The sequence below is a fragment of the Pristis pectinata genome, chromosome 2 (assembly GCF_009764475.1).
Source record: "Pristis pectinata isolate sPriPec2 chromosome 2, sPriPec2.1.pri, whole genome shotgun sequence".
NCBI lineage: Eukaryota > Metazoa > Chordata > Chondrichthyes > Rhinopristiformes > Pristidae > Pristis > Pristis pectinata.
Genome location: NC_067406.1, coordinates 127,869,306 through 127,897,071, shown reverse-complemented (window position 1 = coordinate 127,897,071; position 27,766 = coordinate 127,869,306). Strand labels below are relative to the sequence as shown.

General features: G+C 40.6%; 1 protein-coding gene across 3 annotated transcripts in view; it reads left to right on the top strand.

Annotated features, from left to right (window-relative positions):
• Nucleotides 1-1,626: 1,626 nt before the first annotated feature.
• LOC127567348 (protein Jade-1-like) overlaps nt 1,627-27,766 on the top strand; it is a 103,288-nt gene continuing 77,148 nt past the window's right edge. For all 3 annotated transcript variants that reach the window (XR_007955864.1, XM_052010141.1, XM_052010142.1), the window contains exon 1: nt 1,627-1,851. The gene's annotated coding sequence lies outside the window, so the exon portion shown is untranslated. The remainder of the gene's footprint in view (nt 1,852-27,766) is intronic.

The following is a 27,766-nucleotide window of genomic DNA, read 5'->3' as shown; positions in this document are numbered from 1 at the left end:
ACATTAGAGTCACAGAGTGATACAGCAGGGGAAAAGGCCTGTTGACCCACCGAGTCTGATTCTACCACTCACTTACACATCAGGGTCAATTTACAGTGGCCAATTTATTTACCAACCTGCACATCTTTGGGACGTGTGCAATTTAACAGACTAACAAATACAATCTAAATTATTAAGTACAAAAAATATCCTTCCTGGGTTTTTGACCTGGAAGTTAACTTTGTTGCCTGTCCTGTTGAATGTATCTAGCATTTTGTTTTTATTATCTATGTGGAGGATAATGGACTCATAAACCCTCTGGTAGCAGCCTGGGCTAGGGGAAGGTCCTTAACAAAAGCCAGAACAGGCCTTAACTCAGCAGTCTTCTCATGGGGCTTGTAGAATTTTGCAAAAGTGATCAAAACAAGTGTTGTTTGCCTTTTACATCCCTCTGCTTGTCCAATAGCCTCTGTGGCTGCGTGTGGAAATATCACCAACAGCTTTGGCCTGTGGTCTTCTACTTTGATAGGAAATACTCTTTAAGCAGAAAAGTTTGGCATCCCAGCTCCAGAGACTTCGACACATAACCTAGGGTGCTTCTGCACTGCAATATCGATCGATTGCTACACCGTCAGAAGTTGTATATCTGAGGAGATCTTTATAGAGAAGTTCCATCTGCTCTGTCAACTGGATGTAAAAGATCCTGGAGCACTATTTGAAGACGAGTTGGGGACGACTCTCTTTTGTCCTCATCAATCACCATCACTAAACTGAATTATCTCAACACCTGAACTATCTCAACAGTCCTGATGCAGGAGACGCAAGAGTTCCTCTGGCAGATTGTTTGTTAGTCCTGCCGCAGGGTCTCAACCCGAGACGTCGACTATCCCTTTGCCTCCATAAATGCTGCTTGACCTGCTGGGTTCCTCCAGCAGTTTGTTTATTTTTGCTCCAGATTCCAGCATCTGCAGTCTCTTGTGTCTCTATCTTAACACCTTTACCTTGCTGGAGACACAAGAGGCTGCAGATGCTGGAATCTGGAGCAACACGCAAAAAGCTGGATGAACACAACAGGTCAGGCAGCATCTATGGAGGGAAATGGACAGTTGACGTTTTGGGTCAAGACCCTTCATTTGGAATGAAAGATAGAGGGGAGATAGCCAGTATAAAAAGGCGGAGCAAAGGGGTGAAGAGGTAGCAGGTGATAAGAGGATCCAGGTGAGGAAGTGTGGATACTGGCTAAATCCCCCCCTATCTTCCCGTCCAGATGAAGGGTTTCCACCCGAAACATCGACTGTCCATTTCCTCCATAGATGCTGCCCGACCCGCTGAGTACCTTTACCTTGCTGCCGTTTACTGCATTGCAATAGTGGCCAGCTGTCAAACACTTTAAAATGTCATGCAAAACCGAAAATAAATATTTCTTTTTTAAAAACTTTTCTAAACGGAATTAGGTCACTGTGAATTAAGTTTTAAATGACCCTCCCTCTCGAGCGTCGCTTTCCCAAATTCGTCTGTTAAACAAGGCATCGAGTTTTAGTGGAAAACGAAAGCTGGCTCGCAAAGGAGGCTCTCTGTAATCGTGTTGACACAACATGAAAGCACTCCCTCGTCTGGCAGCAAGTGGAGACCGACAGAAAGGGAAGGTAGAGTCCTTGCTTCACCCAACCAATTCCACCATAAGGACCAACGTCAGTCAGTGCATTTGTGAAAGAGGGAGCGAGAAAGAGAGATAGAGGGAGCCACAATCTGCCACTGCAGCTGCCTGAACTCCACATTCAAAAAATCTTCACCATTTCCATCCAGTCTCACGTCAACAGACCAGCTTTAAAGCCAAAACAAAACAAACACACACAATTTTTTTTACAGCAGGTACTGTCCTCTTCCAATACTTTTAAGCGTTTGGGGCTCGTTTTCTTTTGGGGAGGGAAGAGAGAGAGGAGAAATTAATGTGAAGGAAAAAAAACAGGAGGACGATGGAGAGTACGTGAAGGGAGGGAGGGAGAGGAAGCAGAGGAGGAGATCCGGCGTTTAAAGAAAATGTCAAGCTTTTGATGCCTTTTCCGTTGTTGGCCGAGTTTCGGCTACAAGGGGAATTTTTTAGTTCAGCAATTTGATCCCGAAGGTCGCCGATGATGGAAATAATATAGTACGTCATTAATATGGCGCCAAAAGCTTGTGTGTTGTGAGAGAACGAGGGGGGGAAAGAAGGCGAGGGAACGATAGGGTGTCCTTTTTTTTCCGCAAAAGTTACCGGGAAGGCGGGGTCCCCCGGCTGCAATGTTTAATATGCACGGATTATTATTAAAATTGCAATAGGGATTTTTTGAAAAAAAAATGAGGTGGAGGAGGGGGCGGGGGTTGCATTCGGTTGCGGTGGAGTTGCTTGCGGAGTCCCGCCTGTGCTCTCGCTCCCTGTATGTAGTTAGAACGCTGTGTATATTTGGCAACTACTGTTGCCAGGCGCCGTGGAACGTGAGGCGGATAGAACGGCCTGGGATCCGGGCCCGTGCAGCGGTTCCTGAGAACCTCGCGGGCGTGCAAACGCCCTTCCCCTTCCCTTGCTGGCTGGTCATACATTTGCATTTGCACAGAAATGCTCACCGTGGTGCCTACGTATAAATTAATGCCACCCTTTCTTTGCATTAAATTCAAGCGGAGCAGAAATATATATATATAAAAAAAATTGTGGGGGAGGGGGCAATGAAAATGTGCACTGCATGTTATTTGGGGACGGGTTATTGGGGGCAGGACGCGAGCCCGGTTGGAGTGTTAACACATGTTGCTTAGATAGCAGCATTGAGGGAAATAAGGTGCGTTCGCAGTGGGACTTTTAGCATGTAAGTGATCGCACTTTAAAACAATGCTGTTTTATTTATATAAAACCCTTACAATTTTGACTATCAAATGTCAGTTTCCTCAATTCTGTGCTTATAGCAGCGCGGTTTAAACTTTCTTCAGTGCGGCGTGCGGTCGCTACTGTTCATACAGCGTGTCATTTATTACTCCCTGGATTTCAGGGAAAAAAATCTAACAGTGTTAGAAATTATGAATGGGTTTTGTTTCTCAAAATTATCGTAATTTGTGACTTGGTACTTTTAGAGGGGGAAAAAAACCCGCACGCACTTCAGGAATGCTTACTGCAAACACAGCTGCTGGTATTCACGACACAGGAGCACCATGAAAATTGAGGCAACATTAGTTCTGCTGGGATGCACCTTCCTACCTGGAGGCCAAATGTATCCCAGCTACTGCACTGTGTGCACTGGCAAGGCTATTGGAGGTTATCTTTGACAAATAGTAGCGTTGGGGCTAAGGGCACACTCTTGATTTCATAATGCCTTTCCACTTTATATAGATCTTGATGCATAATTGGCTGAATTTTTTTAAAGGCTGTATCAACATTTCAGAGAATAACAGTTTCTTTTTATAAACTTCTTTGATTAACTTTTGCTGTTTGTGATATTTGGTTGGGTGGAATCTTTATCTGTTCCAAAAAAACTGCCGTGATACTTATTGATATCAAATCTGGGTAGGAGTTTACAGTATCTCAAGTGTGTTGCAGTGTTGTACTTCCCATAAGAGACAGTGTTTGCTAAGTGAACTAACTGCACTGAGTAGTTCATTCATGGTGACTGGAATTTAAAAAAAAACTCTGTTAATACGTGGTATAATAATACACTGGAATAAAAAAAGAATGACTGTTGCCAGAGCAAGTGAGTGTTATGGATCTCGAATGCTGGACATACAACTCATCCTCTGATCATTGTGTCCGAAGTTCCTTGCGTAGTGAAATAAAATTGAAATTTGCTCCTATATCTTCTCGTTTCTAATATGCTAATTGGTCTGATTGTAGTTGCTATTTTAAAAAGTTACCCCTTGGCACTTTAAAGTCTTTGTTTTGCGAGCAGGTATAGAGGAAATACAGTCGGAAACCTGTACTTCATTTTCTTGAGATGTCGTTCTGCTGTTTCCTGTGCTTTTTTGCAATTTTCATTTTCTGTTGTGATTTGTAATTGAGCTTGTATAGACAATTTTAAAAAAAGCAGGGATTTAGAAGTTACAGGAAATGCCGTGCAACATTAGTTCAACAATTAACTTTGAAAGTTACTCCAGAATACCAAATACATTATTTGTATGTAGGCAGTCTTTGTGTGGCTTGTAGAAACGTTATAAGTTAATGTGTAGGTTGGGTATGTGCTAGTCTGATGGCCAAAAAGACCACATATAGGTGATGTACTCCATCAAGTCTGCCAGTTTACTACAGTTACATATAGATGGAGACACAAGAGACTGCTGTTGCTGGAATGTGGTGCAAAAAAAACCCAGATTGCTGAAGGAACTGGTTAGGCAGCATCTGTGGAGGTAAACGGACAGTCAACGTTTCAGGTTGAGACCCTTCATCTGGACTGAGAGTAGAGTGGAGTACTGTTTATACTGGCTGTCTCCCCTACTCTTTCAGTCCAGATGAAATGATGTCGACTGTCCATTTACCTCAACAGCTGTTGCCTGTCCCGCTAAGTTCCTCCAGCAGATATTTGTTTGAGTCGCATATAGATGATTGCCTCATTGTTAATTTGAGAAAGGTTTAAGCTTGTCTGCCTTAAGATGTCCCGACCGTTCAGTGTGCCCTAATTCTTTTGATATAGGGAAAAGCCTGCTGGTTTCTAGTGATGACATGTTTGCTTTGGGGGTCAAAGTGATTCTTGGGGCACTCCACTGCAGACTGCTTCGGAGATGGGTGTAAGGAGCTTGATTGTGGTGCAGGAATATGATGGTCAGTGTAATTTTCATGGAAAATAGTAATGGGTCCTGATTTGTACTCTGCTGTGTTTTACTCAAAGACAACTGTATACTATGTTATACTATCACAACTTTACCTGAGGTCTCTTAGTGGAATAATGATGTTTTAGTTTGAATGCCATTAGATGGCCCTCAGTTATATAACAAGAAGCGCGTGCATGCTTTTTCTTTTACATGCATGACTTGAATGATATGGTGACTTTGATTAGATGTCCCTTTTTATCAAGCAGTTCATTCTTTCCCTGTAATTAAGGCTTACTGGGCAAGTTTTTCAATTTTGAATTGTCTGTTGCTTGTCAACTCTTCTAACACCTGCTGTGCCCTTGCCATGTGTTTGCTAACTTTTATAATGCTGAGTCAAACTGTGCTTTCAGGAACTATTCTGACACCTTGACAACTTTCTGCTATTCACTTTATTGTTTCATCCAGTATCTTGCATTTCTTTAAATATCCTAAAATCTCAAACAGAGACAAAGCACTTCAGCTTATCATTAAAGTTTTATACAGTCAACAATTTGTTAATGTTAGTATATTTATTAATGACTCAATACTCGGGGATTGAAAATCAATTATTAGTTTCCAGTTAAAATTCTGGAAGTGTGTTTTACATTTTAATTTTCTGATGGATCATAGAAGTACTTTATACCTGCAGTTAATTACATGGCTTTAAGCATGGGATAGTTCTCTTAAAAATAACAAGTTCCAATATCGTTTTTCTGTGAGATAAGGAAGCTGTCATTTGTTTGATTTGTGCCACCTCAGTCATTACTATGCAGAGTTCAAAGTTAGTTCAAGCACCAGCTCGTCTTCTGCCACAAAAATCATGAATAAAATTTAACCCCATGGCGCTGGATCTTGCCACAGATCTTTCTAAAGCACTGTTTGCAGTCTTGTGGACAAAAGATCTGTGTTATTAAATTAGTTAGCTGTTGATCAGTTAGCTAGCTGACATGTCACCAAAGTAACTGGTGGCAAACAGGTTTATGCTTGCCATCTTCTGATAGTTACAGCTGTCTTGTTTTAGGTTTCCTTTATGTTTCTATTACTGCCCTGGGATGTTTTTATTCAAGAGGGCTCTATTTTGGAGCTGACAAAAGTTGCCTTCATTATATCATTAAGTGTACCTATGGGGATCAAATTGTATTGCTACAGTAATTGTGTTAGTTACAGGTTAATCACTTTAACCTAGAATCATAGAGTTCAGGTTAGGATATTTGCCTCGTTGAGTGCAAGTCCAAGCGGATGAATTTAAAAAAAAATCCAGATACTGGAAATCTGCAATAAAAAGAGAAAATGCTGAGAACACTCATCAGATCAAGCAGTATCTGTGAAAAGAGAAATAATGTTAGTGTTTTGGGTCGGAGACCCTCTTTCTCTTTCCACAGATGCTGCCTGACCTGAGTGTTTCCAACATTTTCTCTCTTTTATTTCTTGGTAGAGCAATCCGTTCAATCCCATTACTCTTTGTCAATATGTGAATTATTTTCCCTCGAGTGCCTATCTACTTGCCTTTTCCAAAAAAAAACCCTGATTGACACTGTTTCCACTACCCATTCGGGCAGCGGATTCCAGGTTATAGCCACCCTTTTCCTTTCATTCTCCCTTGTCTTTTACACCATTGCTTAAATCTAATATTCCTTAAGTTTTTGAATCATCTGCTAATAGGAACAACTTCTCTAATACCTGTATATATGTCTCTGCTCAAAGCCTAAGTTTTGTAATTCTGTAAATCATAAAATATTTTTTGAGAGATCTTATTTTGTACAGATTTACTTTTCAGTTTCTTTATTAACAGTTTAGTGCTTTGTGAATGTCGTAAGCTTTCTGCTATAGAAGCTTGCAAAAATATGTTTGTTGTTTGAATATGAAATAAATGGTCCTGAATAGATGATATTGCATTAACAGTTTTATCTAGAAGTTAATTCTAAAGTTTCTTTAATGCTTTCTTTCCAAGAGGAAGTGTTTAAATGATGTGAAGAAGCTATGCAATATAAATTGTTCCATTCAGTCGAGAGGGATTGGGCAGGTGCCTTGGACTTGTATTGTGTTTAACAGTTTGGAAAAAAAATGCTTAATTTTTAATTACAGCAGGTGTACCTCTGTGTTTATCTATCTTTTGTTAATTTTTATTCAATGAATTTCCTGAGCAGCAGTGCCTGGAACTGTTGTATTAACACAGAATAATGAGGAGGATATTACTTCATTTTTTTTGCTGGTTAAGTTAACAGACTTTTTAGCTGGAGTTCTTGATCCTGATTGAGAAATTGGAGTTAGTAGCGAGTGGGCTAAAAAGAGCTGTAATATTCACAAACTGTCTTGGATCACTTAGCTGGTATGAGGAGCGAGTTTGGAAGACTGAGAAGTGTGGCAAGCAAGATTCTGAGGGCTTTGACAGGGTGTATTCATAGAGACTCTTTCTATGAATGGAGATTCTACAACTTGGGAGGGCATACCCTTGGGATAAAGGGTTTGTCATTTGGGACTGAGATGAAGGGAAATCCCTTAAAGCTGTAGATTGCAAATTTTCTGAATTCTCTATCTTGGAGGCTGTGGAAGGTCTATATGACTATATATAGGGCTGAGAATTATAAGCTTTTGGAGCCTAGGGGAATCAGCAGATCAGATAGGAAGACAGTGCAGAATCGGCCTAATCTTACTGATGGTTGGAGTGAGCCAAATGGTAAATGGGTTTATTATTGTCACATGTACCGAGGTTCAGTGAAAAAATTGTTTTGCATGTCGTCCATACAGATTATGTCATTACAACGGTGCATTGAGGTAGTACAAGGGAAAACAATAACAGAGTGCAGAATAAAGTGTTACAGTTGCAGAGAAAGTGTGGTGCAGGTAGACAATAAGGTGCAAGGCCATAACAAGGTAGATTATGAGGTCAAGAGTCCACCTTATTTTACTAGGGGGCCATTCAATAGTCTTATAACAGTGAGCTAGAAGCTGTCTTGAGTCTGGTGGTACGTGCTTTCAGGCTTTTGTTTCTTCTGCCCAATGGGAGAGGGGAGAAGAGAGGATGTCTGGGGTGGGTGGGGTCTTTGATTATGTTGGCTGCTTTAACCAAGGCAGCGAGAGGTATAGACAGAATCCATGGAGGGGAGGCTGGTTTCTGTGATGTGTTGTGCTGTGCTGAGCTGTGTCCACAACTCTCTGCAGTTGTGGTCTCGGGCAGAGCAGTTGCTGTACCAAGCCGTGATGCATCTGCATAGGATGCTTTCTGTGGTGCATCGATTAAAAATAAGTGGTGTCAAAGGGGACATGTCAAATTTCTTTAGTCTCCTGAGGAAGTAGAGGCGCTGGTGAGCTTTCTTGGCCATGGCTTTTATGTGGCTGGACCAAGTCAGACTATTGGTGATGTTCACTCCTAGGAACTTGAAGCTCTCAACCCTCTTGACCTCAGCACTGTCGATGTAAACAGGAACATGCACACTACCCCCCCTACCCCCCTACTTCCTGAAGTCAATGGCCAGTTCTTTTGTTTTGCTGACATTGAGGGAAAGGTTGTTGTCATGACACCATGTCACGACACCATGTCACTGGACTCTCTATTTCCTTCCTGTATTCCGACTCATAGTTATTTGTGATTTAGCCCACTATGGTGGTGTCATCTGCAAACTTGTAGATGGAATTAGAGCAGAATCTGGCCACACTGTTGTGAGTGTATGGGGAGTAGAGTTGGGGGCTGAGGACACAGCCTTGTGGGGCAAAGGTGTTGCTGCCTATCCGATGGGCAAGTCTGCTTCTATTTCTGATGTTGAAGGTTTCTGAAAACTGGAATTGGGTGGAAAAGTAGTCTGTGGCACTTTGTGAGCCACTTCATCCTCTGCTTTTGTGGATTCCATTTTGTTTTGAGTTCAGCAAGCCAAGCCTTTGATTAATTGGGTTTTTGCTGCTTTAAATTTTCCTTGTTTTTGAACTTTTGCTCTCTCCTGTTGCCTTTGTCATGGCCTAGGTCGTCTATCTGTGTGTGCTGCGTGAATGTTGGCAGGTTGCTGACAGTGGGAAGCACCACGTTTGAAACTGATCATGTCCTTGCCTCCTTGTCCACTTGTGGATTTACAAGTCCTGTCTCAGTGTTGCTCTTTGTTGTGTCTCTAATGCTATCTGACTAGGGAAAAATTACTTTGGACATTCTTACTCTGGAACTGTTGAATACATTAAGATAAGATATCTTTATTAGTCACATGTACATCGAAACACAGTGAAATACATCTTTTTGCGTAGTGTTCTGGGGGCAGATCGCAAGTGTCGTCATGCTTCTGGCGCCAACATAGCATGCCCACAACTTCCTAACCCGTATGTCTTTGGAATGTGGGAGGAAACTGGAGCACCCGGAGGAAACCAACGCAGACATGGGGAGAACGTACAAACTCCTTACAGGACAGTGGCCGGATTTGAACCCGGGTCGCTGCCGCTGTAAAGCGTTACGCTAATCGCTACACTACCGTGGAATGTATGATATCAAATGAGAATGTGGTAATGATGAAAGTTGTTTGAATGTAGTTTATCAAAGCTGGCTCAAAAGTATGAGGCTCGGATTATTTTTGTTACCAAGAGGAAGTTTGAGCTTCATCTTAATAGAAACAAATAATTAGATTACTTCATGTGCTTCAGGAATTGTATTTGGCCCTCCCTTCTAGGTTGCTTCCAGCTATGTATGGATCTTGAGCCAAGAGACTGAACCATGTACTTGTAACAGGTTAAGCCTCATTTTGTGGCTCCTGCCTCAGTAATTACAGCTGAGTTTCTGATATCGAGGCTGTGCACGTGTGCTAGCTATATTCAAGAAACAATTTCCAGATGAGGCACAACTTGCTTGTTCTAGTACAGTTAAATGACGCCAATTAATCAGTGGGAATCTGTTGGACGAGGAAATCCAGAATAGTACAGAGTTGAGATAGTTTGGTGATTCACAAACAAAAGATTCCATTCAATGCTTTAATATTTTTATAGGAAAATAAATAAGCTAGGAGTAAAGCAGATTAAATCATTGTTTGGATATAAAGCAACATGGATAACAGAGAGATCTGACACTATACATTTGAGTCCCAAGTATTCATCACTTCTTGCCTTTTTTCTCTTTTGGATTAATTTCATATTTTGAAACAAATGTTCTGTTCCGTAATTTGTGGGTGTGGTTGTCTGTCATTTGGCGGTAAAATTAAATTCTTAAAATCAAAATTTATCCTGAATAGCCATGCAGTCAAACTGGTTCTTGGCACTTGAATTCATCTTCATGGGTATGTTTTGGTCGTGTCACTAAGCTCAGCGCCCATTGCTGCAGTCTGTGCCCCTGTTGTGTGATCCTCGTGGCTCGGAACGCATTACCAACATTTACCTTTGGAACACATTGCCAACATTTACCTTTGTATATCTGTAGAAGCTGGAGTAATTTGAGGTTTGTAACCGTGACAGCAATAACTTTTAATAGGAGGAAATTGTAGGAGTCTCTTTTAATTTCAATGCATGTAAGTGTAGATCAATTTTAGGTGCTGTCTGTAATCCATTTTGTACACACCTAAGGATCTATGGTAACTTTGGGTTGCTGTAGAGAAGTTTGCAGTTGGTGGTGCTATTAAAGTTGCAGTGCTAATCGGGGATTACGGTGACGTAAGATAGGGGAAGCACACAGGATCTGCTGGGTGTAGAGTGGGTAGTCTTGCACTGTTTAAGTGTGTATGAGATAGAGCTGTGTGATTTAAATCTGGATTTTAAGCGTGTGCCTCAAACTTCCTGGAATATTAACTTAAATGTTCCATCAGTGTGAAAGCTGCCAGTACTGCTGTTTTATGGGAAGCCCAAGAGAATGGGGAATGTGCAGTATTAAAAACTGTTGCTTTTCATTAGTGCATAACCAACTTTTGGGTGTCACTGAATGAAGCATTGCAAGTATAGACTTGAGGTTTTAGGGGCTATAGACCTCTGGTCAGTAGGACACGTGTAGCAGCACTGTTTTATGTTTATAAAGCTAATTTAAAATGTTTTTTAAAAAAAACAAGATGCTTCATGGAGTACTGTCAAACTAAATTTGACATCATGCTGCATGGGGAGACATTACAACAGACGAGAAACTGTTTTATGAAGCATCTTAAAGGAGAAGTGTGGAGCAAGGATTTGGAACCAAAGTTTCAAAACTTAGGACCTCAACAGCTGAAGGCAAAGCTGCCGTTGGTGGAGCAATTAATGTTGGAGATCTGCACAAGAGAATTCGACGACCACAAATTCCTTGGAGGGTTATCAGGCAAATGTTGATTGTGGCCATGGGATGACTTTTAAAATTGAGTTTTTTACTTAAACAGGAGCAATGATAGAATGAGATTTGTTTGAATGTGGGCAGCAGAGTTTTGATTAAAGATGAGAGGACAACCCAGGTGTTCTTTGTTAGATCTAACTTCACCTACCCAAGGACGGGGACGAGGATTTCAGCAGCAGATGAGTTGACATGGCTAGGGTTGGGTATTGCTATAGAGATAGAAGCTGACAATCTTAGAGATGGCGCAGATATCTGGTTCAGACTCCGACAGCTGCAAGGTGAGGGATGGAGTGAATGAGCCAGGAATGTTGCAGGATATGAAGATAATGGGTTCATCAGTTATCCCAGTATTAGCAAACGAATCGGATGCCAGAGATGAAGATGACAATTTAATGACGGTGAAGGAAAGAGGTGACAGTGAGTGGAAAGCAGCCTCCCCTCTGTGGACTCTGCCTACACTTCTCGCAGCCTCGGTAAAGCAGCCAACGTAATCAAAGACCCCACCCACCCCAGACATTCTCTCTTCTCCCCTCTCTCATCGGGCAGAGATACAAAAACCTGAAAGCGCATACCACCAGGCTCAAGGACAGCTTCTATCTGGCTGTCATTAAACTGTTGAATGGTTCCCTCGTACGATAAGATGGACTCTCGACCTCACAATCTATCTTGTTATGACCTTGCACCTTATTATCTACCTGCACTGCACGTTCTCTGTAGCTGTGACACTTTATTCTGCATTCTGTATTGTTTTACCTTGTATTACCTCAATTCACTGTGTAATGATTTGATTTGTATGAACGGTATGCAAGACAAGTTTTTCCACTGTACCTCAGTACAAATGAAAATAATAAACCAATTCCAATTCCAAACAGTAAAGAGGATCTAGGTGTCATCAGGCTAAAAATGCATACTGGTTTGTTCTTGTTGTCTGAGAAGCAGTTACCAGATAAGAGTGGATGTGTTTTGGTTGAGAGATTATCGAGTTGTGTATATATGTATGCTTTTTATTTCTCCTCGCTCTGTTTACCAGTTTGGAAACTTGTGGTGAGTAAGCAAGTGAGTGGAATTTTCCAGTCTTGGTCGGGATTGGTTGTTTTGTATTTCGAAGTTTCAGGAATAGTTGGCAAACTGAGCATGCAAGAATTTGATAGCTTTTTATGGGGTGCATTTTTCTGCATTGGTTGTATTGACTATATTTCAAGTACACGTAGTTTATGTAAGCTTTGGCTAGACAGTTCTTTTGGGATAGGTTCCTTTCACCAATGTAAATAATCAAGTGCATGAAGATTGGTATAAATCTCAAATTCATTCAGTTTAAAAGTAGACTTCAAATTCTGCTGTTCCGTGAAAGATATGGCTAAGTTCTTGAGCTTCAATAAAGAACTATTTTTGTTTTTATGACCAAATTTGGTTGGAGACGTCCTTGAGAATATATTGAATCTTTTGTACCTGGTCCTTTCTATGATGAAGGTTCTTTTGATGGTTTGAGGAAATGTTACATTGTACTGTAGTATGTAATGTACCATGACAAATTAGTTAAAGCATGCAAGCTTGTGATGTTGAACAACTGCACCTAATAAAGTGGCTCTCTTTTCTGAATAAGTAGGTTTCTTGTGTTAAGAAAGCAAATGAGGAGGAAAATCTTTCATTTATATAACACCTTTCAAGACATCAGGGCATTCCAAAAGAGCATTGCTGTAAATGGAGTACTCTGAAGCATAATCACTAAAACAATGGAGAGTATGAAGCAGCCAATTGATACACAGCCGTAATTTGTTGTAGCAGCAGCGTTGGTTGAGGGATAAATATAAGCAGGGTATTGGTCCAAGGCACCAACAGGTTCAACTCTGATTAGAATACTCACTCACTGTAAATATGTACTTGGTATCAGGGAGTAGCTAATATCATTGAGCCATTTCCCAGTAAACAATATCTTCAGAAGACTGAAGTGAGCTTTTTTTTAATATCAGTAAATTGGAGCTTTGCAGCTAAATTTGTAATATTTTCTTAAAAATAACAACAGAATAAATGAACTGTCGGGATCCAGACAGAAAGTCCACATTTAGTGCCCAGTATTTGCTAATCTTAGTGAGGGTAGTAGTTTGGAGGTTATTGGTGACTATTAACTTTAGAAAGGAAATGTTGACGAGAATTTCCCGTTATGACTTAATGAAGGCATACCCTAGAAAAAATAACGACTGAGAATTTTGAATCAAGTTGTGCCACAGAACTGCTATAAAGAGGAGGAGGAGCCAGATTTGATCGTTAGTGTATATCTCAGCTGGGCATCATCCTTTTTCCAAGGCATTTGGCCAGGGAAAGTCTCCCGCTACTGCTCACTGAATAGTGATTCCTCCTAGAAAGCGTGCTTGCGCTAACCTTAAGGATAGATTACAAGATCTAGAAGTGTTTGAATCCCTTTGCTATTCCTGCAAACCTAGGATCAGAAAATCACAGGTAGAGACTTTTCTGGCTTTATAACTACATTTTTGAAAAAAGTAAAGCACTTTCTTGCCTTGAGATATCAGGGACCAATACCCGGGTGAACTGCGGTATTTTCATTTGTTGTGGTGTCTTTGTAATTTAAGAAATTGGAACTTACAGTTATCCACTAAATTTAATCTTTATGTTTTGTGGTTGATTGCTAAATCACTTGCTTAGGTATCCTTTAAGTGGAAAGCTTGGACACTAACAGTTGCTTTGTGCAATGGTAATCTTCCTTTCTAAACCACAACTGGGAAGTTGCAAAGAAAGCATTTCCTGGAGGACTTCATTTTCAGTGTGCATACAGTGAGATTGATAAATGTTTTTTTCCAGTCCAAAAGTAAGTGAGTACTGAATAAGCATTTAGGTTCATAATGCCCATCAGATTTCATGGGATTCAAACTGTGTCAAGTTGTCTGTTTCTAGGACTGATACGTCAGCACTATGATTAGGTATTCACTAACTTCCCCTTTGTCAAGGACACCCCCACCCCCCAAAAACCCAACTAATGCTTCTGGAATTTGACATTTCAGAAGAATGATTGTCTTCTGCTGATCGTCATTCTGCCATACAGATAGCTGTGGTGGTGAGCACAGCACAGTACAAAAGTTATTAATTCTCCAAAGGAAATGTGCTTGTGGGGATTTATTTATAACCTTGGCAAACTGCACAGATTAAATGCCCCGAGTTAATGTTTGGACTGGTTGAGTTGGCAGGATATGAGGGAACGATTTGGAGGAGATGGGGCTGTGACTGTAGTTTATATATCTGCTTACCCAATGCATGGTATAGTTGGATGAAAAATGATTGCAACACTGTTGTCCATCTGCCAAAGAGAGACTGCAGTTTTAATGTTCACTTAAGTTGTGTAAACGTCAGTGTAATCTCTTATTGTGTTGGTATGGGATGGGAATTTTTCATTTGTATACCAAAAAGGCCATGTCCTAGTTTATTTGGTATCAAGTTCAGTGGAGTAAACAGTACAGTTATAGAGAAGTTACAAAGTCCTTGACCACTGATCTTCAATTATCTGGCTCATAGTGAGCTACAAATTCCATCTTGCAGTCAATGAAAAATGGTCCCTCCTGTGGTCTATTGTAGTCAGCAGCTGTCCAGGATTTATCCACTTGTCAGATTGTTTGTTTTTGCTCTTAGTTGAGAACTCTGTGAAGCAGGGAGTGCCAGATTCAGAGGGAATGTCAGGCATGCTGCCATTGACATTGACAGCTTGACCCAAAGCCGGTGGAATCTGAATTGCAACTACTGCATATTTCCTATATCTGCACTGAATCTATTGCTTTTTAAACATGATTCAGCATTTTTTTTAATGGATAGTGAAATTGTTGCATCCCTGTCACACGGATTAGCACAGTTTGTGGTATGTTCCAAACTGAAAGTGCCAATAATCACTGAATCATTTACCTGTTGAATCACAGGAGAAGATGCAGCAATTCTGATGGAATTGATAACTCATTTTAAATTTTGTGTGTTTTTTCTTTGCAAGTTCTGATGTTAAGGACCTGTATGGCTTTGTGTGGGTAATTTATTTGGCTGTGGTAGCAAATTACTGTAGGTTTTGGAGCCGGGTTATACTGTCTGGTGTGGCTGTGTGAACGTTGGCCATGCGCACACTTGGGGAGATTAGAGAGGGAATTTGTTGGTATGTTCCATCGTTTGACTTTTTTTGCTACAGTTCTAAATTGGATAATTTGAGATTGCATCTGTATAAAAGACAGGTTAGTGGGGTGGCACGGTGATTAGAGGATGGTCCAGTGGTGCATTGGTTAGAGCTATTGTCTCAGAGCTACCATGATCCAGGTTCGATCCTGACCTTGGGCGCTGTCCCTTTTGGAGTTTGTACGCTCTCCCCGTGACCATGTTGATTTCCTCTGGGTGCTCTGCTTTCCTTCCAGATCCCAACACATGCCGGTTATTGAGCTAATTGGTTACTGTAAATTGCCTTTAGTGTAGGTGGGTGTCAGGGAATCGGGTCAAGTACATTGGGCATAAGAGAGAGTCTAGGTTATCAGGAAATAATGGGGGCATGGGATTGCTCTATGAACTCGCAGAGACTAAATGAGCTGAATGACTTCCTTCTATAGTGAGAAATATGAATAGTGATATTTTCTTTATCCAGTTCACATCCACCTCAGACCTGTTTATTTATTGCACAGAGATCTAGGCCAGGTGTTGGTTTGTAAAATTAATGTTGAGATCTTTGGTGGTTGTTAAATATGCACTTCTATTGTTCCTCCTCAAGGTGCATCCTTGCCGTCTTTCCCACAGGGATTTCCTCTTCTTTGAGCTGTGGTGTCAGCACGTCCTCCAACCCACAGTGGATCCTTTGTGATGCACTCATAGACATTTGATCAGCAAAGTGCACAGTGGAGGCCTTGCTTCTCATATTGGAGGGGATGACGAAAGAGCAATGTTTGCCAATATCAAGAATCACTTGATGGCTGTTTGACTTTACTGTTCTGGTGATGCTTGCGTTTGGCATCCAGCAGTTTGGTGTGGTGACTGTCCATGTCTGTAAGAGCACAGTGGTTAACATAGAACTGTACGGCACAGGAACAGGCCCTTTGGCCCACGATGTTGTGCAGAACTAATTAAACCAGTAATTAAATGCCTAACTAAACTAATCCCTTCTGTCTGCACAATGTCCGTATCCTCCCACTCTCTGCACATTCATGTGCCTATCTAAGGGCCTCTTAAACACGTCTATCATATTTGCCTCCACTACCACCTCTGGCAGCGCATCCCAGGCACTCACCTCTCTCTGTGTTTTTTAAAAACAAATCTGGCCCCACACATCTCCTTTGAATTTACCCCCGCTCATGTTAAATGCATCGAAATATCGAAATTAGATACTTCGACCCTGGGAAAAAGATACTGGCTTTCTATCTATTCCTCTTATAATTTTATAAACCCTCAGCCTCTGCTGCTCCAGGGAAAACAACCCAAATTGTCCAATCTCTCCTCATAGCACATGCCCTCTAATCCAGGCAATGTCCTGGTAAAACCCTTCTGAACCCTCTCCAAAGTCTCCACATCCTTTAATGGGGTGACCAGAATTGAATGCAGTACTCCAGATGTGGCCTAACCAGAGTTTTATAAAACTGCAACATAACTTCCCGACTCTTGAACTCATTTCCTTAACAAATAAAGGTAAGCATACCATATGCCTTCTTTATCACCCTATGAAATTGTCTAGCCACTTTCAAAGAGATACGGAGTTGGACCCCAAGATCCCTCTGTACATCAACACTGTTAAGGATCTTGCCATGGTTGGTGGAAGAGTTGCACTAAGGCTAAAGTGGCTGTTCGTAGGGGTACTTGCTCCTGTACCCCTGTGGCACCTGCAGGTTTCTGCAGATTGCTCATTCATTCCTTCACTCTTTCTCTCTTAAGACAATCATTCACAACTGGCACTCGACATGTAGTGTGGTGCAGTTTCTCGAGCAGCTACATTTATGAAAGGATGTTCAGAGATGATATTAGTTCTGAAAACAATAAAATTGCAGAAGTGTAAGATAAGTTGAAGTAAAGTTAAATTATGAGGAAAATATTCACCTTTAAGGTGGGATGCAAGGTACTTGAGGTCTTGAGAAGTGGCATTTGATTTGTCTTCGACTTTTTCTGTCTGGTCTTTGGAGGTCTTCTGGCTTTAAGGGTATGGATTTGGCTATCAGTGATAAAGGGCTGGGACTCACTGCTCGCCTCACATGCCCACAGACTCTAATTTGGTATATTTCCAACCTAGTGCTCTCATGAGAGATCTGGGCTTCTGTGACAGGCAGCATTGGGGCTCCCCGTGTGCTCAGACTGAAGGATCCTTATAACTGAGATGTGCAGAGCCTGAAGCACAAAACATAAAACAGGAACTATGAATTTGATAGAAAGAGATATGGGACTTTGAAAGTTGGTCCTAAAGATTTAGAGGTAAATTTTAAAATCTTCAAGGTTAATTAACTTTTTGGAAGATCAAGACCCCACACTTCAAAATTTTCAGTGCTTGAGAGATTGCTATAGTAGTAATTATATGCCTTTTTAAAATTAATTTTCCTTCTAAATGCTTCTGAATTCTTTACCATGATAAGTACACAAACTTAATGCACTGATTTTAGTTGGTGAGGATTGTAATACATCATCCTGTGGAGGAACAAACTAGCTATCATCTGGAATTCTTTTTAACTTTGCATATATTTACTCTAGAATTTGTTATTCTTCTCAGATTTCCTATGCTATAAGCCTCAGCACTACCCTCGTGGTTATTCTCATTCCAAATTGCAGGCCTTATCTTCAAAGAGAAGATTGGGCAGTGCAAGTGTTGCATTGATTTGAGATGAAATTTCACAGCCTAGAATTATTGGCCTTCATTCACTTGGATGACTAATGTGCATTTTAACTGGTTGCAAAATATACTCTAAAGAACTGAAAATTAATTAGTGCAAGCTTACTGGCACCTCAGCCAATCTTTAGTACAGCTTTAGATATGACTGTGGTTAAATCACCTGGCCTGAAACATCATTCTACGTACCAAAGCACTTTATAAGGATTAGTTGTAAAATAGGATTAAACAGGAATTTTTGCTCAAATTATTTTTAGCCAAGATATGTCCATATTCACTTACAACATAGGAGGCGGCCATCCGGTTCATTGAGCCCATGCTGGGTCATAGAGTAATCCCATTCCCCCAATAATTCTCCCAGTAAACTATTCTCCCCACATTCCCATCAACTCTCTGTAGATTCTACTACTCACCCACACACTAGGCAATGCTAAAACTTGTTAAACATGGATGAGCTACTTACTAATATGGATATAATTTCAAATTATTGAAAAGTTGTAGCTTGATACTCCTAGGTTGAGTTTGCCCTTGGATTGAAATAAAAAGTCATCCTTGGAAGACATGGAAAATATAGGAAGTACGGCTTTTTAAAAAAGAAGAGTATCTAGTCCTCCATGCCACCATAATTGATCTCAATTCCATCACCCTGGAATCATCATCCTTTTAATCTAATCTCTTCTTTTCCATAAGTGATCTAAATTCAAAGACCTCACCCACCTGGGACATTCTCTCTTCTCTCCTCTTTCATCGGGTAGAAGATACAGGTGCCTGAGGGCACGTACCACCAGACTTGAGGACAGCTTCTACCTCACTGTGATAAGACTATTGAACTGTTCCTTTATACATTGAGATGGACCATGACCTCACGATCTACCTTGTTGTGACCTTGCACCTTATTGCACTGCACTTTCTCTGTAGCTGTGACACTTTACTCGGTACTGTTACTGTTTTTACCTGTACTACATCAATGCACTTTGTACTAACTCAATGTAACTGCACTATGTAATGAATTGACCTGTACGATCGGTTTGTAAGACAAATTTTTCACTGTACCTTGGTACAAGTGACAATAGTGAACCAATAAACCAGTACCAATACATGGATATACATTTTACCTAAAATAAAAACATAAAATGCTGGAAATACTCAACAGGTTGGGCTGCATCTGAGGAGGGGGAATAAAAAGAGTTAAAGTTTCAGGTCGTTAACTCTTTCTCTTCCCACAGACACTGCCTGATTTGCAGGGTATTTTCTGCATGTTTCTCTTTTTATTTTAGATTTCCATCATCTGTAGTTTTTTTTTGATTTGTGTTTTGTCTCACTGGCCAACTGTGGTAACTTTCCTATCACTTTTTCAAGTGACATGATTCTGTACTCATTTTCAAATTACACCCCCCCCTAGCTTTTAAAATCTGTGTCTGCTGCATGAACTTTAACTGTTAGTTCATGCCAGAACCTAGTTAATATTTATAACGGTAACTTTTATTCTCAGTACTTGTTCCACACTGTACTTTCTCAAATATTGTACCATGGGACAGTACCACATGTCACCTAACCAGTACTTTGGAGAGTAATCAGATTGCCTTTTCTTTACATTCTGCCCTGGTGCTTTATAATCCAAGTAGCCTGTTTATTTTACTGCAGACATGTACTTGACCGATGGCAACAATTTTCACACCATAAATCCCTCTGTGGTAGGGGCTGTCAGATTTTCATCGAGTAAGAAGTCGCTTGAATTTAAATGAAGGCAGAATTTTATGAACTAAGAATATGTGGTTAAAAGTTATGAAATGATGTGTCGTGATTGTTGTATTCTGTCAGCCAGCTGGATGCTATCTGGTCACATTTTAAATGATAGCAGTGCTGAAGTGATTCCCTGTACTTTTCAGAAGTGCAAATCCTGACTGATGTACCTCTTTACAAAACTGCCCCCTTTTGTTCTCCCACCCCCTCCCCAACTCTCACCCATTGATCCACTGTCAAAACAGAATTTGATCCCTCTTTAAATTTCACATTTTCTTGCTTTCTTTTCTGAAACCTAACTCAGTGCAGTAGTGTTATTTTGTGGTGCTCCAGTGCCTTGTTCAGTTGGCTGTCCAACAAAGCTGTACTTTTTCTTCCCCTGGCTGGCTTCCCTACGGAATAAAGTTATTTTAAAATAAATCAGTGCTGAATGGGAAAAGAAACTGCAAATGGCTCAAAACTTAAAGGTGCATTGTTTGTCTAGTTTGAGAAAGGTGTGATATCATTTAGCTCAGGTTAACTTTTTTCCCTCCTGACAGAAAGATGATGCAATGATCTCACAATGTGGAATCTCATTTTTGAAGTGGCAGTATACATCATTTCACTAAGGGACACATGGCTCCAGTTGAGTTGTAATTGTAGTTTTGTGTACCTTTAGACTGTATGAGAAGGCAAGAAAACATGGTGTTTGGGAGGTATCAGTGTGTGCATGTTGGGGGAGTGGGTTGGTAGGGTGGGTGTAATGGTCTAAATTGCTTATGTCCCTTAATTTTAATGAGGAATAGTAAAACTAAATCTGTATTCTGATGTTCAGCCAGATGTTCTCGGCAGTTCCATTCCATTAATATAATGATTTTTTTTAAGCCAATGCGCCATCAGAAATCTGATTATTGAAAATGCGTTATTGTGTGCATCGGTTCCATTGTCACATTGCTTAGATTTAATGAGAACCTTTTGGATTAAGGAGAGGAGTGTAGCATCCTGTTAACAAGAAACACTTTTGCTGACCGAGTAACCAATTAAAAGTCAGTGGTCAAAACGGGGTTGATATAAGGGCATTTGATCTAACTGCATCACAATTATAGTGGCAAAGTTTGAGTGGTTTATAATCTTTATCTGAATTCTGGAGATGAGATGACAACTGTGGTTACCTCTAGATATCCTTCTTTCATTGACTTCTGTGGTATTTCTGTACCTTTTGCACTTGGGTGCTCTATCTAAATGAAATGTGACTCTTGACATGATCACTTGTCGATTAGTTTTTGTTTTAAATGGTGTTCAGTTTATTTGTGGATATTATGAAGCTCATGATCCATTTTGGTGGTTTAATTGTTGAAAAGGATAGCTTCTTTGAATATTTTCAGAAAATCCAAATATAATGCATCTATTGGTTCGCCTTTATTTATCTACTTCCTGCTCCTTCTGGATTTTAGAATGCTTTCTGTGAATTGGATTATAGCAAACACAATCCTGCTATTAAAGAGAGGGCAATGAAAGAAGTTAGCTTGATGTGTACTTGGGGGAAAATGTGAGGAGAATATAGCATTTTAGAATACTAATAAAGTATTCAGGGTTAACTGATAGAAAATATGGAAAGACTAAATGGGTCACTTTTGGATGGGAATTGGGAATCAGCGGCGAACCAAAAGGATCAGTGTGAGGTCTTTAACTAATTCCAATCCATGTCAACTTATTGTGTACAGTTTTGGTCTCTCTATTTTTTTAAGAAAGGATATACTAGCATTGGAGCCAGTCCACAAAAGATTCATTGGGTTAATTCCCAGGATGAGTGGCTAGAAAAGTTAGATCTGTAATCTTTGGAGTTTAGAATGGGGATGATATTATTGAATCATATAAGAACCCAAGGGAGCATGACAAAGTAGATGTTGAGATGTTTCCCCTGGTGGGACAGACTTGAATGTGGGGACATAGTTGCAAGACAGTCATTTTAAAACTGAGCTGCATAGGATTTATTTTCTTGCAGAAGGTGGTGAATCTCTGGAATTCTCCATCCTAGAGGTTTGTGGAGGCTGAATCGCTGGATATATTCTGGGATGTGAATAATTTTTTTTGAAAGATTGGGGAATTAAGGGCCGTACGTAGAACTGACATAGAAGAGGATCGAATAGGAGTGATATCCTGGGACACATTAGTGATGATCATTTTGAATGGTGGGGAAGGCTTGAGGGGCCAGGTGGCCTTCTCCTGCTCTTACTTTCTTGTGTATTGCTTAGTTGAAGAGCCAGAGCATAATATATTTAGGTAGGAAGATACAAAATCAGCAATGGAGTATAGACAAAAAAAAAACAAGTGGGAAAATTTGGTAATGTGGAAAGGTATGAAGCTGTCCATATTGGTAGGAAAATGGACAGGTGGAATATTTGTTTTAAATTGTGAGGTACTGTTAATTCAAAGGGACGAGATGTCCTTGTAAGTTAACATGCAGATTGTGTGGATATTAGGAGGGCAACTGAGAGGTTAGCCTTTATTACAAAAGGATTGGAGTATAGGTGAAGAATTCGGTGCAATTATTCACAGGATCTTGGTGAGATCACGCCTGGGGTACACAGCTGTCCTCCTTATTGCTACTGTATAGAGAGCTGATTTGGTTATAGTGATCTTGGCCTGGAATCCAAACACAATGCCGGTACTTCAGAAAAAACATGCTCCTGGAGTGTGCACTGTTGCGCCTTGTGGGAACCCTTGCCCTCCAGTGGCACCTCTTCAATGAAACAGTGACCTCGTCTCCGCACAGCTTGGTGTAGGGTAAGCGACCATGGGAAGGTGCAGAGGCTGCCTGGGAGGGTTGAGGTGACCGGACCAGCCCCTCAGTGCTCTGATATGGGGGTGGGGACGACAAGCTCTATGTTGTCAGACCACCCCAATTCTGTGATCTCTCTCATCATCTGCTGGGTGTGAGGAGAGCCGCTGTCTCTCTCTGACAAGAGGTGATGGGAAACCGTGGGAGATCCAGGTGGGTTGTCAGAACAGGTGCTGCCAGTCCCCAGCAGAGCCGACTTTCACCATACTGAGGACGTTGTAGTCCCAAGCCCCGTATCCCAGCACTGAAGGACCACTTGCCTCAGCCATCACTGTGAGACTCTGCTGTTCTTCCCACACTGAGCTATTGCTGCAGAAGCACTCAACTAGTTCCTGGCACAGCAGAATTGTAAGTAACCTCTTTAGTGCTGATTCCACCAGTGATTTTATTCCTGAGAATGCATTCTAAGCACATAGGTACCAGTGTACCGTGGAGAATTTGGTTCTTTTAACTTGTTTCCCGGGATGGCAGAGATTAAATTGACTAGGCATATATTCCCTGGATTTTAGAAGAATGAGAAGTAATCCCATTGAAAGATTAAATTCTCAATGAGTTTACTGAGTTGGAGACCAGGATGATTTTTCCCTTGGCTCAGGCCTCTGGACCTGTCACAGACTTGGAGACATTGTGTACCCAATGTTATACGTTTAAGACTAAGATGAGGAGAGAGTCCTTTGCCTAGAGTATTATGAATCGTAGACGTAGTGCACACACAAACAGACCTTTATGGGCCACCTTGTCCATGCTGATTACGATGCCTATCTGTGCTAATCCCATTTGCCTGCATTAGGCCTATATCCCTTGACTCCCTTCCTATCCATGTACCTGTTCAAGTGCCCTTTAAATGTTGTAATAATATCTGCCTCTACTACCTCCTCTGGCAGCTCATTCTAGATAAGCACTGTCCTCTGCATAGGGTGGGAGAAAGCCTTCCCTTCAGGTCTGCTTAAAATGTCTCCCCTCTGACCTTCAACCTGTGCCCTCTACTTTTAGACTCCTCTGCCTTGGGGAAAAGATTCTGACTCTCTGTGTGTTGAGTTACATACAAGATCCTCTCAGATGAGTTTTGGAATTCTTTCCCTTGAAACCGAGAGCAGGTCATTCATTGAATATGTTTCTGGCAGAGATTGAGAGATGTGTGGATACTTCAGGAGTCGAGATGTGTGCAGGATGGCAGGGAAGTGGAGTTGATGGAAGATCAACTGTGATCTTTTTCAATGACAGAATTGGCTCGAAGAGGGGAGTAGCCTGTGTCTGCTTTGTCTTGTGTTGATGCTGCCAAAGTGAATTAATTAGGTTTTGTTGTAATAGCATCATGAAGGAACATTTCATTCTGAAGTTGGTGTGTATGTTGTGACTATTTTTTAAAATAAAAGCTCTTATCTGTAGTTTGTTGGTGGAAAATGTATGTGGATGTCAAACTGGGAGGAACAAAACACATCAGGGTGTTCATGATCCACTAAAACAGTGCTGGTGAAGGGTCTTGAACCAAAATGTCAACTGGTTATTTCCCTCCATATATGTTGCCTGACCTGCTGAGTTCCTCTAGCATTGTGTGTGTATTGCATTATATGGATGTCAAAGCTGTTTTTCTCCATGCAACTCATCTAGTCTAGCACAACTCTCCATGCCTTTTCAAAGCAGTTGTCTAATTTTACTTTAATCATGGATTGTTGATAACTGTGGAGTATTACAAGTTCTAATCACCCTCTGTGCAAATACATTTTGTTAAACCTCCACTTTAATTCTTTTTATGATCAAGTTAAAGTATTCCTCTTTTTTTTGCCCACCAATGGAAGCACTTTACCACCATTTAACTTTCAACATCTTGATAACTTTATAAAGTTGTCCCTACTTTAGAAAAAAAATAACCTTGCAAATTTCTTTTAATTCCGTACTCTGGCAATATCTTAGTGGATTCACAAACACCCACTGCTTTTACAGTTTTCCCATGGAGAGCCTTTTACATTCATTTTGAAAGCTAAAGCAAAATACATCATGGCACCAATAGAAGTCATTCAAGCCATTGTGTCCATACCACCTGAAAAAAGACTAATTAGCTTTATCTGACTTCCTAGCCTTGTGTTGCCTTGTTGGTTATGCCAGGCCAACCTGTCCAGGTATTTTCTGAATGTGGTGAATGATTGCCGTCCTCTTCTGTCAGTGAATTTTAGACCCCATTGCTCATTGGAATGAACAAAAGTAATCATCATAATTTTTTTTATCGATGTCCTTTAGTTATTGACCTCTGCTAAGGGACTTGTGACCTTCCTATTGGCCCTTTCTAAGCCTTGATTAAATATCCCCTAAGGGTCCTCCCCACTCTTAGGGGATATTTAATCAAGGAAACAATCCAGCCTTGGGCATAAAGAAGTAACTCCATCTCTGGTAACATCCTCAAAATTTTCTTTTGCCTCTCAAGTCCTTGTGTTCCTTGGGATACCTGCTGAACTGACTGCTATATGTAAATAGCGTAGTAAAAGAAAATTTGATCATTATAAAATTGCAGATGGTCCAACTATAATTCATTTCTTGATGTCTTAAAAATCAAGATATATTCCTACCTCGGCATTTCCTTTAAATGTTCCCTTTTAATACTTGAAACTGATTTTTAATTCTTTTCCCTGTGTATTTAGTCAAATTCTAATATTGCTTTCATTGATTGGTTAAAAATCAAAACAGGTGGATCCTGCACAGGTTTTGCAAATGACATTAACCAAATGTTAAAGGTTACCAAGTGTTGTAAGCATTTTCTGTACATGTCCTGTAAAAGTTGTTTTCTTTTCCAGTGTTTTTCCACAATGAACATCTTGTTGATGTAACCTAAAATGGTGTAAGAAATCTTGTGTTAACTAAATGAAGTTAGATGGCTGATGTTTGTATTTGTGCTGTGTCCCACAATGGCAGATACATTGTGTGCTATGAAGTTGATTGTCCAGTTTCTTCCTGATACCATGGCCTCAGTTCCTGGTTGCTGACTTTCCCTGTCAAATATCTGCGGTGATTCTAATCTCTGGACTGATACTGCTTTACCTTTTTACCATGGTTGACCTATTGGTTGAGAATTTATTGGCTGAGAGTTTAGTCTGCTGTTGATGTTCCTTAAAAGTCTTTGCATTTTCACATCTGGCTTTTAAATCTCTTTGTACAGTCAGACATTTAAAAGAGCTGTCATGAGTGTAAACATTTTCAATGAGGTGGGATATCTTGGTGAATCTCTCATGCATAACAGAGTTTATGTAAAGCTTCCAATACTTTTGAATAAAACTGTACTGGTGCAACAGAAGTGGAAATAAATGGCAAGGATCTGACAGGTGGATTCTGATTTTTTTTTCTTTTGCCTTTTGGAGGAGGCCGGTTGATATATTATGTTGGAGGTTTCAAAAATGTAACCATTGTGTAGAACTGATTTCTGTCCATGGTCTTTTGTATTGGAAATCCATAGTAAAGTTAATGAAAGTCTTTTAAAACTTGGTGCTGTGTGACCAAAGTAATAAAAGGTATAGAATAGTCACAGAAACATTGGTAATTATGTGGGTGATTGAACTATTAGCTGGAAAGTTATGGGAGGGAAGTGCTGTGTATGCTGGGAGTTTTTGAGGCTAATGCAAATGATCTTTTTGCATGTTGCATTGGAAAATCATTTACAGCACTGTGGGGTTGCTGGTGTACCACATTTTGTTTTATTTCTGTTGTAGGATAAGTCTAATATATAGGACCAACCATAGACGAACAAAATTTGTGAATGCAGAACAGGGCCTCCTGCAGAACAACTTTGAATTGTTTGACCCCACTTACACAAATGTTAGGAATTATCCATATGTACCTGGAGAGCATTGTGGATGTGTTGAAGGAAAAGTTCACTGGTAGCTTAAAAGAATTGCCAAGTTTGCTTCAAAATGACATTTCGCAATAGTCTGGGCATAGTGAGACTGTTGGCATGAGTACTGAAGTTTTGAGGTAGGTGGTGATATAGCACAATGAAGAATATGGAGTGATTACTGGAGTGCAGGAGCAACAAAGTCAAAGTAGAGTTGATTGTCATATGCACAGGTACAAAGAAAAACTTACTCCAGCAGCACCGCAGGCACATAGTATCAGATAAGTAGCATTCACAAGAAAAAATCATCAGTTAAACTCTATATGCAATTTTTACAAGAAAGAACACAATTAGAACAAAAATAAGCACATAGCTGGTGGCTTGGCTACTTGTAATTGTACAGAGCATGGGGGTACATGAAAATCAGAAAATTTGAAGGTAAAAATTAGGTCAATGGATTGGGAGAAGGTTGGATTTGAGAAGGCCACGGAGGAAGATTTAGAAATCAATGTTTTAGAGGTCAGCAAATCAAAAGAAATTAGTAAAAGCAACAACTCTAGGTGGTTGAGAATGATTACATGATAATGTGAGTTGGTGTTGTGCACTCCAAATGTTAGACCTTTTGGAGGGTTTTGGAAAAGCTGAGCTTGGAGGTGAAGGCGCAGAAGTGTTACAGACTCAATGGGGCTGAGGGCTGGTGATGTGGAAGTACAAATGAAGTAAGACTTGGATTAAAACAGGCATTTAGGTTTTTGTTAGGGTTCAGCTTGAATGAGCAGCGAAGGAAGTTGACAGAAATGAGGAGAACTGAGCAATATTTCTAGTGGGATTAGCATGGCTTTGGGTACTCCAGTGCCGGATGAAGCCAGGTTTATTCATAGCGGGAGATGGTGGTACATTGTGTGCTTCTGGAATAATAAAGCTGGTGTTGCTGGCACACATGGAAGCTGATCATGTGACATGGAGAGGCAGGTAAATATGCACCAAGGATGGAACCTTTGGGATGACAGAAATGGCTGCCAGAGCACAAGAGGAGTAACAGTGATTTGCAAGAGAGTTTCTTGATGGGTGGAAATAGACGGCTTCCAGAAGTGAGTGACAGGTGGCGGTAGACAGTGGCCTGCTGCACTGACAGATTGAAGGCGGACAGTGGTGGTTGGTGTACTGAGGTTAGGGTGAATAGCTGTAGCTTATATCGTCAAAGGCAGGGATGTGCACAATAAGGGAGGGCAGACGGGGGCACTGACTCTTTTTTTCCGCTCCTTTCAATTTATGAACCTGTGTGTACATGTGCCCCTCCAAAAGGTGGCAACTTTCTGGATCTCTGCATTGCCCCTGACTGTTTAAACTGGCTAATTGTGCCTCAGCTCTTGTGGCCCAGATTACCTTGATCATTACAGTTATATGGCTTTGTAAGCAATTCTGTTGCTCAACTTTGACAGTGCATTTTCTTATGAAATGTTATAATTCCTTGTACTACTGTTAAATTTTCTTTGACTGCCA